The 11,741-nt window shown below is 47.0% G+C and overlaps 1 pseudogene across 1 annotated transcript; it reads left to right on the top strand.

Annotated features, from left to right (window-relative positions):
* The first annotated feature begins 4,120 nt into the window (after positions 1 to 4,120).
* On the top strand, positions 4,121 to 8,262 carry LOC308251872 (histone H2A.V-like; annotated as a pseudogene). The gene is made up of 2 exons: positions 4,121 to 4,135; positions 7,832 to 8,262. The product of its transcript is annotated as a histone H2A.V-like (transcript).
* The last annotated feature ends 3,479 nt before the right edge of the window (positions 8,263 to 11,741 follow it).

Genomic DNA, 11,741 nt, shown 5'->3' with positions numbered 1-11,741 from the left:
TGTAGTTTTTCTTTGGTTAGCCCATGTACAGACGGACCGCTTCTGTGATGTTCCTTGCTTATCTCCAGGTCCTAGCACAGTAACTAGTGCATAGTAGGTGTTCAATAAATACTTTTTGAATGAAAATAATTAATACAGCCTGGCCAGTGTGGTTCAGTGGTAGAGCGTCGACCTATGAACCAGGAGGTCATGGTTTGATTCCCAGTCAGGGCACGATCCCCAGTAGGGGGCATGCAGGAGGCAGCCGATCAGTGATTCTCATCATTGATGTTTGTATCTCCCTCTCCCTTCCTCTCTGAAATAAATAAAAATTATTTTAAAAAGGGAAAAGAAAATAGCTAACACATATATAGTGCTTATAAGGCAATGTTCTGAGAATTTCATGTGGTAGATTATATTTTCCAAAGAAGTCCATAAAATACCTCCATCCTACATGTTCATGTAATGTAACTTTGATATCCCTCTCATCAAGGAGTGGAGTTTATGTCCCCTCCCCTGAACCTGGAGGGACTCAGTATGGATCAAATGGGCACTTAAAAAATAAAGGACTATTGCACCAGTTTGTGCATGCTCAATCATTGGAGAAAAGATCTTTCTGGAAGTGGAGTGTACCTGCTTCCTGTGTCAGTCAATGACTGCCACAAAAGGGCTGCATGACAAGCCCCCATCAGTGGACTTACAGTATTTTATTCTCATGGACCTGTGGGTTCCCTGGGGGATGGTGGAGCCAGATGGTGTTCCTCTGGGTGGTTTGGTTTGGCTGCATATGTCTGTCCTCTATCCCAGGACCAGTGGGCTAGCCCACGTATGTTCTCATGGCTCTGGCAAAGACTCAAGAGATCAAGCCAAATCAACCAAATGCTTTTCAACCCTCCCCCAGCATCACATCTTCTTATATCCCAGTGATTTAAAAAAACAAACAAAACCACAACAAAAAGCCTCATGGCTGAACCCACAGTCAGGGACTGGGGAAGACAGTGGATATTTTTAACAATAGTCACACCCTTTGAAAAATGTTAACAACACACATACAGGTAATTAGATGTCTTACACATATGTGTTAACCATTTCCTGATTCTATTCAATACCCTGCACACATTCTCTTCAAAGGCTGCGTGGTCCTGCATCATACGAATGTGTCAGAATGCATTTTATCGCTCCCCAGTGGTGTAACACTTAGGTTGCTTCCTACTATGGTGGCTGTAATCAATATCTATATATATAAAAGCCTAAGCAACCGTCCAACTGTTTGACTGTCTGACCGGTAGCTATGATGTGCACTGACCACCAGGGGGCAGATGCTCAATGCAGGAGCTGCTGAGCAGCAGCAACTTTGCAGAGTGTCCTCTCGCACCCCGGGACCCCTTGGGGGATGTCGGACTGCCAGTTTTGGCCCAATCCCCACAGGCCAGGCTGAGGGACCCCACTTGCCTGAGGGACCCCGCTCACTCCACAGATGCCCTTTGAGCCACGGAGCCATCCCAGTGTGGCTGGCTGAGGAGGGACCACAGGAGGTTGACTCCAGGGTGTGTCCAACCCATCTGGCCCAGTCCTGCCCCACCGGCCACCTTCTAATTAATTTCCTTTTCATGTGCACGAATCCGTGCACCAGGCCTCTAGTATTACAATAAACATCTATACTCAGAAGTCTTGGCTGACATTTCCTGATTATTTTCTTGTGATACATTTCTAGAAGTGGAATTTCTAATCAAAGGTACTCACATTTTAAGGCAGTGAATAGTGAGTGTCAATGGCAGAGAGAGTGGTTTGAACTCCCTCCTGAGCAGATTACACACCGACTGGTCACCATAAGCAGACACTCATATGCTAATTAAACTCTTCATTGCAAAACGTGAAAGTGGCTTTTAGCCTCAAGTGAGTTTGAGGGGCATACGCCAGTTTTGCCTGGGACTGATCACCCAGGAAAAGGAAAAAGGTTAAGTCTTCCTGGGGAGAGAAATTGCGTGCTGGGACCTGTGTGTTAACTTTGCAGGACACTATGGAGCAGGGGTCCTCAAACTTTTTAAACAGCGGGCCAGTTCACTGTCCCTCAGACCGTTGGAGGGCCAGACTATAGTTTAAAAAAAACAACTATGAACAAATTCCTATGCGCACTGCGGGCCCGGGACGAGTCGGCTGCTAAGCAGGACAGGCAGCGGCACCCGGCGGGCTAGATAAATGTCCTCGGCGGGCCGCATGTGGCCCGTGGGCCGTAGTTTGAGGACGCCTGCGAGGATACAGAAGGATTGGACACGCGCTCTGCTCTGGGGAACTACTTATTTTCTGTAACAGAATTCGATGACTAAACCACACTCGGGAATAAGATATATTACATTTGTTTTTAAAAAATTAAACTGAAGTTCTGGGTCTCCACTGTCAAGGTTGGTGAGAAGTCCAAGTCAATCCATTTGAGAGGCTTCTCTCTCTCTCTCTCTCATTCTCTCTCTCTCTCTCTCTCTTTCTCTCTCTCCCTTACTGTCCCCAGCTACCATACACATGGTGCTATGGTTGTGCACTGAACAGCTGCAGGGTGAGTTACCATAGACTGTGATATGAATGGTTTCTCCTGGAGATGCTGCAATGCAGTGTAATGCCCTCCAACCCACCCCACGTAGGTTGTACAAGAACTGTGGGGCGGAGGCCAGGCAGGAAATTGGAGGTGTGGCACCTGTTTGGTTCCTTTAAGTTTCTCTGGGCCCAACTCAGCCATGGGGATGTTCCCTGATCCTCTCAAGGTGAAAACACAGAGCCCAGTCCCCATGGGCATCCTTCCACCCAGCCACCTCTGTCCCTGGCCCTGCTCCCCCAGGAAGGTATGCAGAACACGTCAGGTTCTAAAGACCACTGGAGTGCTGATGCTCTTTCACTCTTTTTTAAATAAAATTTAAAAATTGATTTTAGAAAGAGAGGAAAGGGTAAGAAAGGGAGAGAGAGGGAAGGAGAAAGAGAGAGAGAGAGAGAGAGAGAGAAGCATCCATTTGTTGATCCTTGTATGTGTCCTTACCGGGCATTGAACCTGCAACCTTGGTAAAAGCGGGACGATGCTCTATAGAATGAACAATTCGGCCAGGGCCCTCTTTCACTCTTGAAGCTCATGGCCACCATCTCCTTTCCCTCAAATGCTTTGGTGGGTCTAAGCAGGGGCTGAAGATTCAGGTGCTTCCAAGAACAGGCAGGTGCATAAATGAGCGATGCAGGTGGTATGAGACCTTGGTGAGTGGTGGGCACTGTGGTAAACCGGAAAGTGCTCGACACATCCAAAGGGGACCAGCGAGACTTGGATCCTGCCAATCGGTGCCACATGAAAACAGGGGCCTGGCGCTGCAGATCGTTGAGTTTTTTCAAGAGAACTCAGAGATTTAGATTTTCCATGGGAAATCTCCCTCATTTAAAAAATGGAAACTCATATTTAAAATCCATATAAAATCCTTCCAGGCCATAAAAGGGATCCCGAGCCACCAGGTTATTGTGGCCTGTGTGTCAGAAAACAAAGGGGGAGGCGGCCATCCCACCAGGCGGCTTCCCCTTTCCCCCCACAGAAAACACACAGAAAGGTTGTTAACTCTCTCTGGGGCGAAAGGAAGTCAGACTTCCAGGCCACAAAGGCCACCTTCTCCCCAGGCAGGGAGACGGGAGGGAGTGGGGGAAATACTTTTCATTCTTTCTGGAGGAGCCAAGGAGAAACAACTCCTTTCTCCACCAATGTGGTTAATAGAGTGCGTTACAGTCGCGATCATGTGGATGGCTGTTAGTTGGAGAGTCAGACATAAATAACGATGTGCAATAATTACATGGTAGCATTCAAACAGGCCCAGAGCACGAGCCAGCCGGTCTAGGGGCACAGAGCAGACAGACACCCCGAGGTGGAAAGGCAGGCTGGAGGGTCATGGAGGCAGCAGGCTGGGAGGCTGGGCCAGACGGAGCGTGGAGGCTCAGGGTTAGGTGGAGACACGTCTCTTTTTCATTCTTTAGGAGTGAAGGGCCGGCTAAGGCTTCCTACAAGGGGTGTGGCGTGACCAAGGCTATAGTTCGGAGAGTCATCTTGCTGACCAAGGCTTGAGTCAGGGTGGATGCGGAGGGAGAGGAAGGGGATGGAAGTGGGAAGACCGGTTCAGGAGCCATGGAAACCGTCCAGGTATGAGCTAAGGGCTGATGCGGGTGTAGGTGGGGAGAGAGGAAGGGGCAGTCATGGGCATTGTTACAAAAGAAGAACTGGCAGGAAGTGAGACACCAGGGAGGGGAAGCAATCAAGATCACAATCTGGGCGGCTTTGCTCTCCCTTCCTCTCCCAGGTCCCTCAGGAGGGTGGAGGGGGGAATGTGACGGTTCCAGATGAAGAGGTTTCTACATTTCTGTGCTCACCATCACCCAAGCACAGAGCATGCGACTAGCTGTCCCCCTTCCACACCGACTGTGTTTTAGAGCTGTGCAGTTCTGAGCCATACAGTTGCTCACATTGTAATCTCTCTGACATCAGGATACAGCTACCAACTCATGGCGCACCAGAGTGTAAATGGTGGGTGTTATGTTCCCACAATGTTGAAATCCTAACACCCAGGACCTCAGAACGTGTCTGTATGTGGACATATAGTCTTTGAAAAGGTGATACGATGAAAGGAGGTCTTCAGGGTGGGCCCTAATTCAATATGATTAGTGTCCTTAAAAGGAGAGGAGGTTAGGACACACACACACACACACACACACACACACACACACACAGGGAGGGAAGAGCTTATAAAGACACAGGGGCCCTAACCTGTTTGGCTCAGTGGCTAGAGCGTCAGCCTGTGGACTCAAGGGTCCCAGGTTCGATTCCAGTCAAGGGCATGTACCTTGGTTGCAGGCACATACCCAGTAGGGAGTATACAGGAGGCAGCTGATCGATGTTTCTCTCTCATTGATGTTTCTAACTCTATGCCCTAACCGGTTTGGCTCAGTGGGTAGAGCGTCGGCGCGGACTGAAGGGTCCTGGGTTCGATTCCGGTCAAGGGCATGTACCTTGGTTGCGGGCACATCCCCAGTGGGAGGTGTGCAGGAGGCAGCTGATCGATGTTTCTCTCTCATCGATGTTTCTAACTCTCTATCCCTCTCTGTAAAAAATCAATAAAATATATTTAAAAAAAAAAAAAAAGACACAGGGAGCAGACAGCCATCTACCAGGTGTACCGGTTAATAATGCGGATTTTTTTCAATAGATGGAGTTACACATATGTTGATGTATATACGATTTGATGTGTATACTATTTTGTTGATATTGACAACAAGCTTCAAAACTTCATATGTCTAATTTTCTGAAGGTGTTAACATCATGGGTATTTTTACACTTAAAAATGTCAAATTTTGTGCCAAAAAAAGAGCATTTGCGGGAATTCATTGCTTTATTTTGAAGAAAAGTGCTGCTGAAAGTTATCGTATACTTCGGGAAGCTTATGGTGAACATGCTCCATCTCAAGATACTTGTGAGCACTGGTTTAAAAGCTTTAAAAGTGATGATTTCTATGTGAAAGACAAAGGACATCCTGGTCAACTGAAAAAGTTTGAAGACCAACAATTACAACCATTATTGGATGAAGATGCGCGTCACTTGCAGAAAGATTAACCGTTGCTAAGCAAACAATTTCCAATTGTTTACAAGCAATGGGAAAGATTTTAAAGGAAGGAAATGGGTGCCACATCAACTGAACCAAAGACAAACAGAAAACTAAAAAGTCATCAGTAAAATGTTGCTTCAACGGCACAAAAGAAAGTCTTTTTTGCATCGAATTGTGACTGGCGATGAAAAGTGGATTTACCTTGAGAATCCCAAACACACAAAATCATGGGTTGATCCAGGTCAACCATCAACATCGACTGCAAGGCCAAATTGCTTCGGAAAGAAGACAATGCTCTGCGTTTGGTGGGATCAGGAAGGTGTGAGCTTCTAAAACCAGGTGGAACCGTTAATACTGATCGCTACTGACAACAAATAATCAATTTGAACCACGCTTTGATCGTAAAACCAGCAGAATGGGCCAGAAGACACAGCAAAGTAACTTTGCTTCATGATGACGTACCATCACACACTTCAAAACCAGTTAAAGACACGTTAAAAGATCTTGCCTGGGAAGTATTAACCCACCCGCTGTATTCACCAGACCTTACTCCTTCAGATTACCACTTGTTCTGATCCATGGCACACGCACTTTCTGAGCAGCATTTCAAAACATACGAAGAAGTGGAAAATTGGGTCTCTGAATGGTTTGCCTCAAAACAAGAAAAGTTCTATTGGGACGGTATCCACAAATTACCTGAAAGATGGGGAAATGTGTAACTAGCGATGGACATTACTTTGAATAAAGCACTTTTGATGTTTCTCTTGAAATTATCGTGTTTTCTTTGATTACAAAATTCGAATTATTAACCGGCTCAATCGCATTATAAGGTGGATACCAGTTAATAATTCGGATTGACCCTTTACCGGTTAGAAATGCAGATACCTGCAAGGGCAGGCCTAGCAAACGAACATGGTGGGCTTTATTCTTTCTTAGTGGTACATGCCATGGCGGTGTATCTTAACACTGATATGATCTAAGCACCTGAGAGTCTATGAATGAGGTCCTTCATCAATGCCCCTGTTGTGACTTACTGTCCTTGCTCACATAAAGTTCACTCTGATTAAGGTAACTATGTAATTTACCATCCAAACTGGGATAATTTTGAGAATGAACAGGGAGGAGCTGCGATGAATAACTGCTCAGGGACAGCAGGGGTAAGCTGGCACTGTCCTAGGTGTACGGACGTTTCATAACCCTGGAACCCTAGGACAGTGGTTGGCAAACTGCGGCTCGCGAGCCACATGCAGCTCTTTGGCCCCTTGAGTGCGGCTCTTCCACAAAATACCACGTGCGGGCGCGCACGTACAGTGCGATTGAAACTTTGTGGCCCATGCGCAGAGGTCGGTTTTTGGCTCTCAAAAGAAACTTCAATTGTTGTACTGTTGATATTTGGCTCTGTTGACTAACGCGTTTGCCGACCACTGCCCTAGGAGGAGGTTAGGAGAAGAGCCTGCCCTTCATCATAGAGGTCACCTCAGCCCCAGATGTCTCTCTGAGTGCCATGCCCCAGGCCACCACCTATCCTAATGATGGCACAATGATATCACCCACAGAAACAGAGAAGCCAGAAGTTCTTTGGTGACAAAGATAGCCCTGGATACAGTGTGGGTCTTATTTAAATACCAGAAAAAATACCTTGGTGGTGTAATTGGAAAAACTCCCTGAAGGCCCTGATGTCCTAAGCAAATCTTTCCCAACTGATCGGCCACAATGTGGGAAATCCCCCAGGGCTTCCTCTTTTGAGTTTATGCATCAAGAAGTCTTATAAAAACCTGAAAGCAAAAATATACCCATGAAAAGTGACAATCTACCAAGTTCGTACACCTTAACTTACACGGGCTAATTAGGGAGAACCATCGACCGAGCACTAACTACATGTTTTTTATTTTTAAAATGTGCTTTTATTGAGTTTTTTAGAAAGAGAGGCATAGAGAGATAGAAACATTGATGAGAGAGAAACATCATAGATTGGCTGCCACCTGCATACCCCCTAATGATGAAAGGGAATCATTGATTGGCTGCCACCTGCACACCCCCTAATGGGGACTGAGCCCACAACTGGGCATGTGCCCTTCCTGGGATCAAACCTTGACCTCTTGGTTCCTGGGTCAATGCTCAACCACTGAGCCACAGCAGCTGGGCAAACCCCGTGTTCTAGATACATCGTCTCATGTAGTTCTCCCAGCAGACCCACTGGGGTAAATGTTACTATTCCATTTTTCACTGGAAGAAACTAGGACTCAGGTCCGGGCTCCAGCGGCGGCGACGGCGGCGGCAAAGCTGGTAAGGACAGTGGGAAGGCCAAGGCTAAGGCAGTGTCTCGCTCACAGAGAGCTGGGCTAGTTTCCCGTGGGCCGCATCCACAGACATTTGAAGACTCGCACCACAAGCCACGGAAGGGTCGGCGCCACGGCGGCCGTGTACAGGGCCGCAATCCTGGAGTACCTCACTGCCGAGGTGCTGGAGCTGGCGGGCAACGCCTCCAAGGACCTCAAAGTGAAGCGCATCACTCCCCGCCACCTGCAGCTCGCGATCCGTGGGGATGAAGAGTTGGACTCTCTCATCAAGGCCACCATAGCTGGCGGGGGGGGGTGGGGGGGGTGGGGGGGTGATCCCTCACATCCATAAGTCTCTGATTGGAAAGAAGGGTCAGCAGAAAACTGCTTAGAGAACTGTTTTAACTCTCTTCCTCCCTGACATTGTACTGTAACTAGGACAGAAGAAATATTGGGGATATATGGAATTTTAAAAAGTTAAATGGAACAGCATAGACAATTACTGTAGACATGGTAAGAGAAACATTTGTACGTTCTTAGACACGAAGTTTGATAAAAGTATCTTTTCTCGTGGCAACAGTGGTGTGTTGATTGGCTGGCTTTCTCCCATGTATTTTATACAAAAATGGAATTGATAAACCATTTTTTACAAAAAAAAAAAAAAAGAAAAGAAAAGAAACTAGGACTCAGAGAGAGGAAGGGACCCGGGGCAGGACCACACAGCTGCTGCCAGGCGGAGCTGGGCTCTCAGGCAGGACCATGGACGCCGAGACTGAGCCTCTTCCGCTCTGCTGTGCCATGTCCTTGTGTCCTCTCTTCTCTTTCCTTTCTTCCTGAACTGACTTTCGTATGTTTACCCAGCTTGCAAACACTTTCCTTAGTTCTCAGGTTTAGTACTTCATAATAAACGAGGGCTGGGAGGAAAGGAGAGAACCAAATGGAACGAGCTGAAAGTGAGAGACGAAGGAACACATGTGCTGGTTCTGCCTCATGCTGGCCCTGAATTTGTCGGGTTGCACTTCCCAGAAACTAGTTCAAATACTGCTATTTGGTACTGAATTGAAGAAGGCAGGCAAACACCCCCCACATTTTCCTTTTCTTTCAGAAGGCAATTGTCTTATAGTTGATGGTTTAAATGTTACTAGGGTTACCAGAAGCCCAGAAAAAGACATGCAGAGTACCAATCAATCACTTTAATACGACGTCAGATCATAAAACTGGACAGAATTATTTTTTCTTTTCCAATGCTCTGATGAAGCAATGTTTTTATTCTATGTCAGTAAAAAATAAAAATCACTCTATCATATTTTCAGAGTTACAAATGCTGATAATAAAATGCTAGGGTGGAAATCAAAATAGAGACCAAAATAGGGTGGAAATGCAAGCTATGGGTTTTTCTACAGCAAAGAGAATCTCCCGTTACCCTACGTGTTAACTCTGGAACGAAAATGCCAAATCCCTCGCACATCATATGCATTGCATAGTTCTGCCCTTTCTAACTGACTCAGCTTTTGTCACTGGGGGAAATCTGCATGTCATGTTCTCTCTCTTGCTCATTGAGCTTATTGAAAAGGAAGTTCCACTTTGCTCCTTCTTCCGTGACTACATTGGAAGAGGTAAAGTCAAGCTTTCAGATGGAGACAATATAGGCACTGTGGTTGTTTAAAAAGATATATTAATAATAGCTACCAACAGGGACAAATGATGCCATCGTTGAATTGCCTTCTCCTTCTGGAATTTAGCTGGAGCCCAGAGCCCCATTACTTGGAGGCAACTTGGTGGAAACATTGGTAGTTCCACATTGGCTCTCGGGTCCCTGGAAGTGTAAAGCTGAGGGTGTGCAAAACTGATGGTGTGACAGGCGCTCTCTAAATCAGGGGTGGGGAACGTCCGGCCCTCAGGCCTTATAAGGCCCAGGAAATCATTTGGTCTGGCCCTGCCAAGGCATTAGGGGTGAGTTAACTAAATGTTTGACCAAATACAGCAGGCTGATTGTTAAGTTGATAATTTTGTATGGCTGGTGAATGATGTTATAAATATCCAAATGGCCCTTGGCAGAAAAAAGGTTCCCCACCCCTGCTCTAAATGCTTAATAATGCTCCTGGAGAGGGAGGAAGGAAGGGAGGGAGGGAGGAAGGGAAAAAGGGAGGGAGGGAGGAAGGGAAAAAGGGAGGGAGGGGGGAGGGAGGGAGGGAGGGGGGGAGGGAGGGAGGGAGGGGGGAGGGAGGGAGGGAGGGGGGGAGGGAGGGAGGGAGGAAGATATGTCCTGGAAGAGCCTAACTAGTTTTCATTTGTAGTGACTAATGAAACCTGAAGAAGTAAAACCCAAACCAGATTTGGTTGAAAGTCCAGACAACGTGGTGTCGCCCAGGGTTTAATCACGGGCCCACGTGGTACTCACGCTCCACTCCTGTGTCCCCCGATTCCTTCCTTCCTATGGGCACATCCCTGCTCCTTAGCACCTTCACCAGATGGTAGGCCCTGGGAAGGGAGACTCAACTCAGGAATTTATCTTTTGGGGTTTCAGCAGCTCTCGAATCTCTCAGTGAGGGACAAGGCTAAACGGATAGTTAGAACCAGTTATTTAGGTGCTCTCAGGTTTCCACATACACGAGTTTTGATGAGCTAGGTCAGTGGTTGGCAAACTCATTAGTCAACAGAGCGGCACACCGTGGCTCGCGAGCCGCAGTTTGCCGATTGACCACTGAGCTAGGTGGATCTTCCGAAGGAAGTTTTCCTGCTTTGAATGACTGGAGAAGCGGGCCAGGTTAAGAGAAGAGAAGGCGGCACAGGAGTGGCAATGACAGAGAACAAGGACTGATGCTAGGACCTTCCAACCAACTCCCACCATAGGAGACGGGCACTTACTTGGACAATTCCTGGGGAGTTTGCACCAAAGCTCCCAAATGTTCCCCATCTTTCTTTAGGTCGTGGCTTTTCACAGTTGGTGCGCATCGCAGACAGAGGCGGGAGGTGAGGCACTCTACAACCGCAGATAGGGACCCAGGCAAAACCCTGACTTTAAGACCTTTGCCTTTTAAAGCATTCTTTCCAAAGAAAAGAGCAGTCCGCCAACATAGATGGGTGGAGTACAGTTTCCCCCACAAAGTGACAGCAGAGCGTTCCTATGAAACGTTTGTAAGTTGCAATGGTGCAAAGCAAAGAAGCAGTTACCTTTAAATGAATGAAAACATTTTTTTTTGAGTGTTCACGGACCCAGAAAATAACCCACAAAATTATACCAACGTGCTTAATTACGTCCAGTGTTACACTAAGCGTCACACCCATGTGAGCTCTCTTAGGCCTTTCCCAGAGCTTAGGATACATCGTGGGAGGGGATCACACGATGAGTGGAGCTAGAGCACAGATGCTCAGACACAGTTCTAAGCCATGGCAGCCTGATGCCGAGCTGCTGAGTGTAGTTCGGGGCGGGGAAGATGGGGGGTGGGGGGGGAGCCTGGAGCAGCCACTCTCCCCACTTAGGAGACTGCTGCCTCTCTAATTGCTCACTGTTTTCTTTTCAGCTTTTTCCATCAAAGCGGAACTCCTCCTCAGATTTCTCGGGCTATGAAAACAGGCACTCACGCAGGCTTTCGTCAAAGAGCCGGGGTAACGCAAACTTGAGAAGAGCGGGGGACACCTGTCCTGGAGTTCAGTGAAACTATGAAGTCTGAGATCCAATTTCCCATGTTTGTAAAAAGGTGAGCTTGGCCTTTTTAACTCTGGTATTTTGTCAGGGTTTAAGTGTGTGTGCATACTTGTGTTTTGTGTTTTTTTTTTTTAAGAATCTTTGTTCTTTTTAAAAAATATATATTTTTATTGATTTCAGAGAGGAAGGGAGAGGGAGACAGAGATAGAAACATCAGTGATG

The sequence above is a fragment of the Plecotus auritus genome, assembly GCF_963455305.1.
Source record: "Plecotus auritus genome assembly, chromosome: 6".
In the NCBI taxonomy this organism is placed as follows: domain Eukaryota; kingdom Metazoa; phylum Chordata; class Mammalia; order Chiroptera; family Vespertilionidae; genus Plecotus; species Plecotus auritus.
The sequence above is the reverse complement of the archived record's forward strand: the minus strand, read 5'-3'. Positions and strand labels throughout refer to the sequence as shown.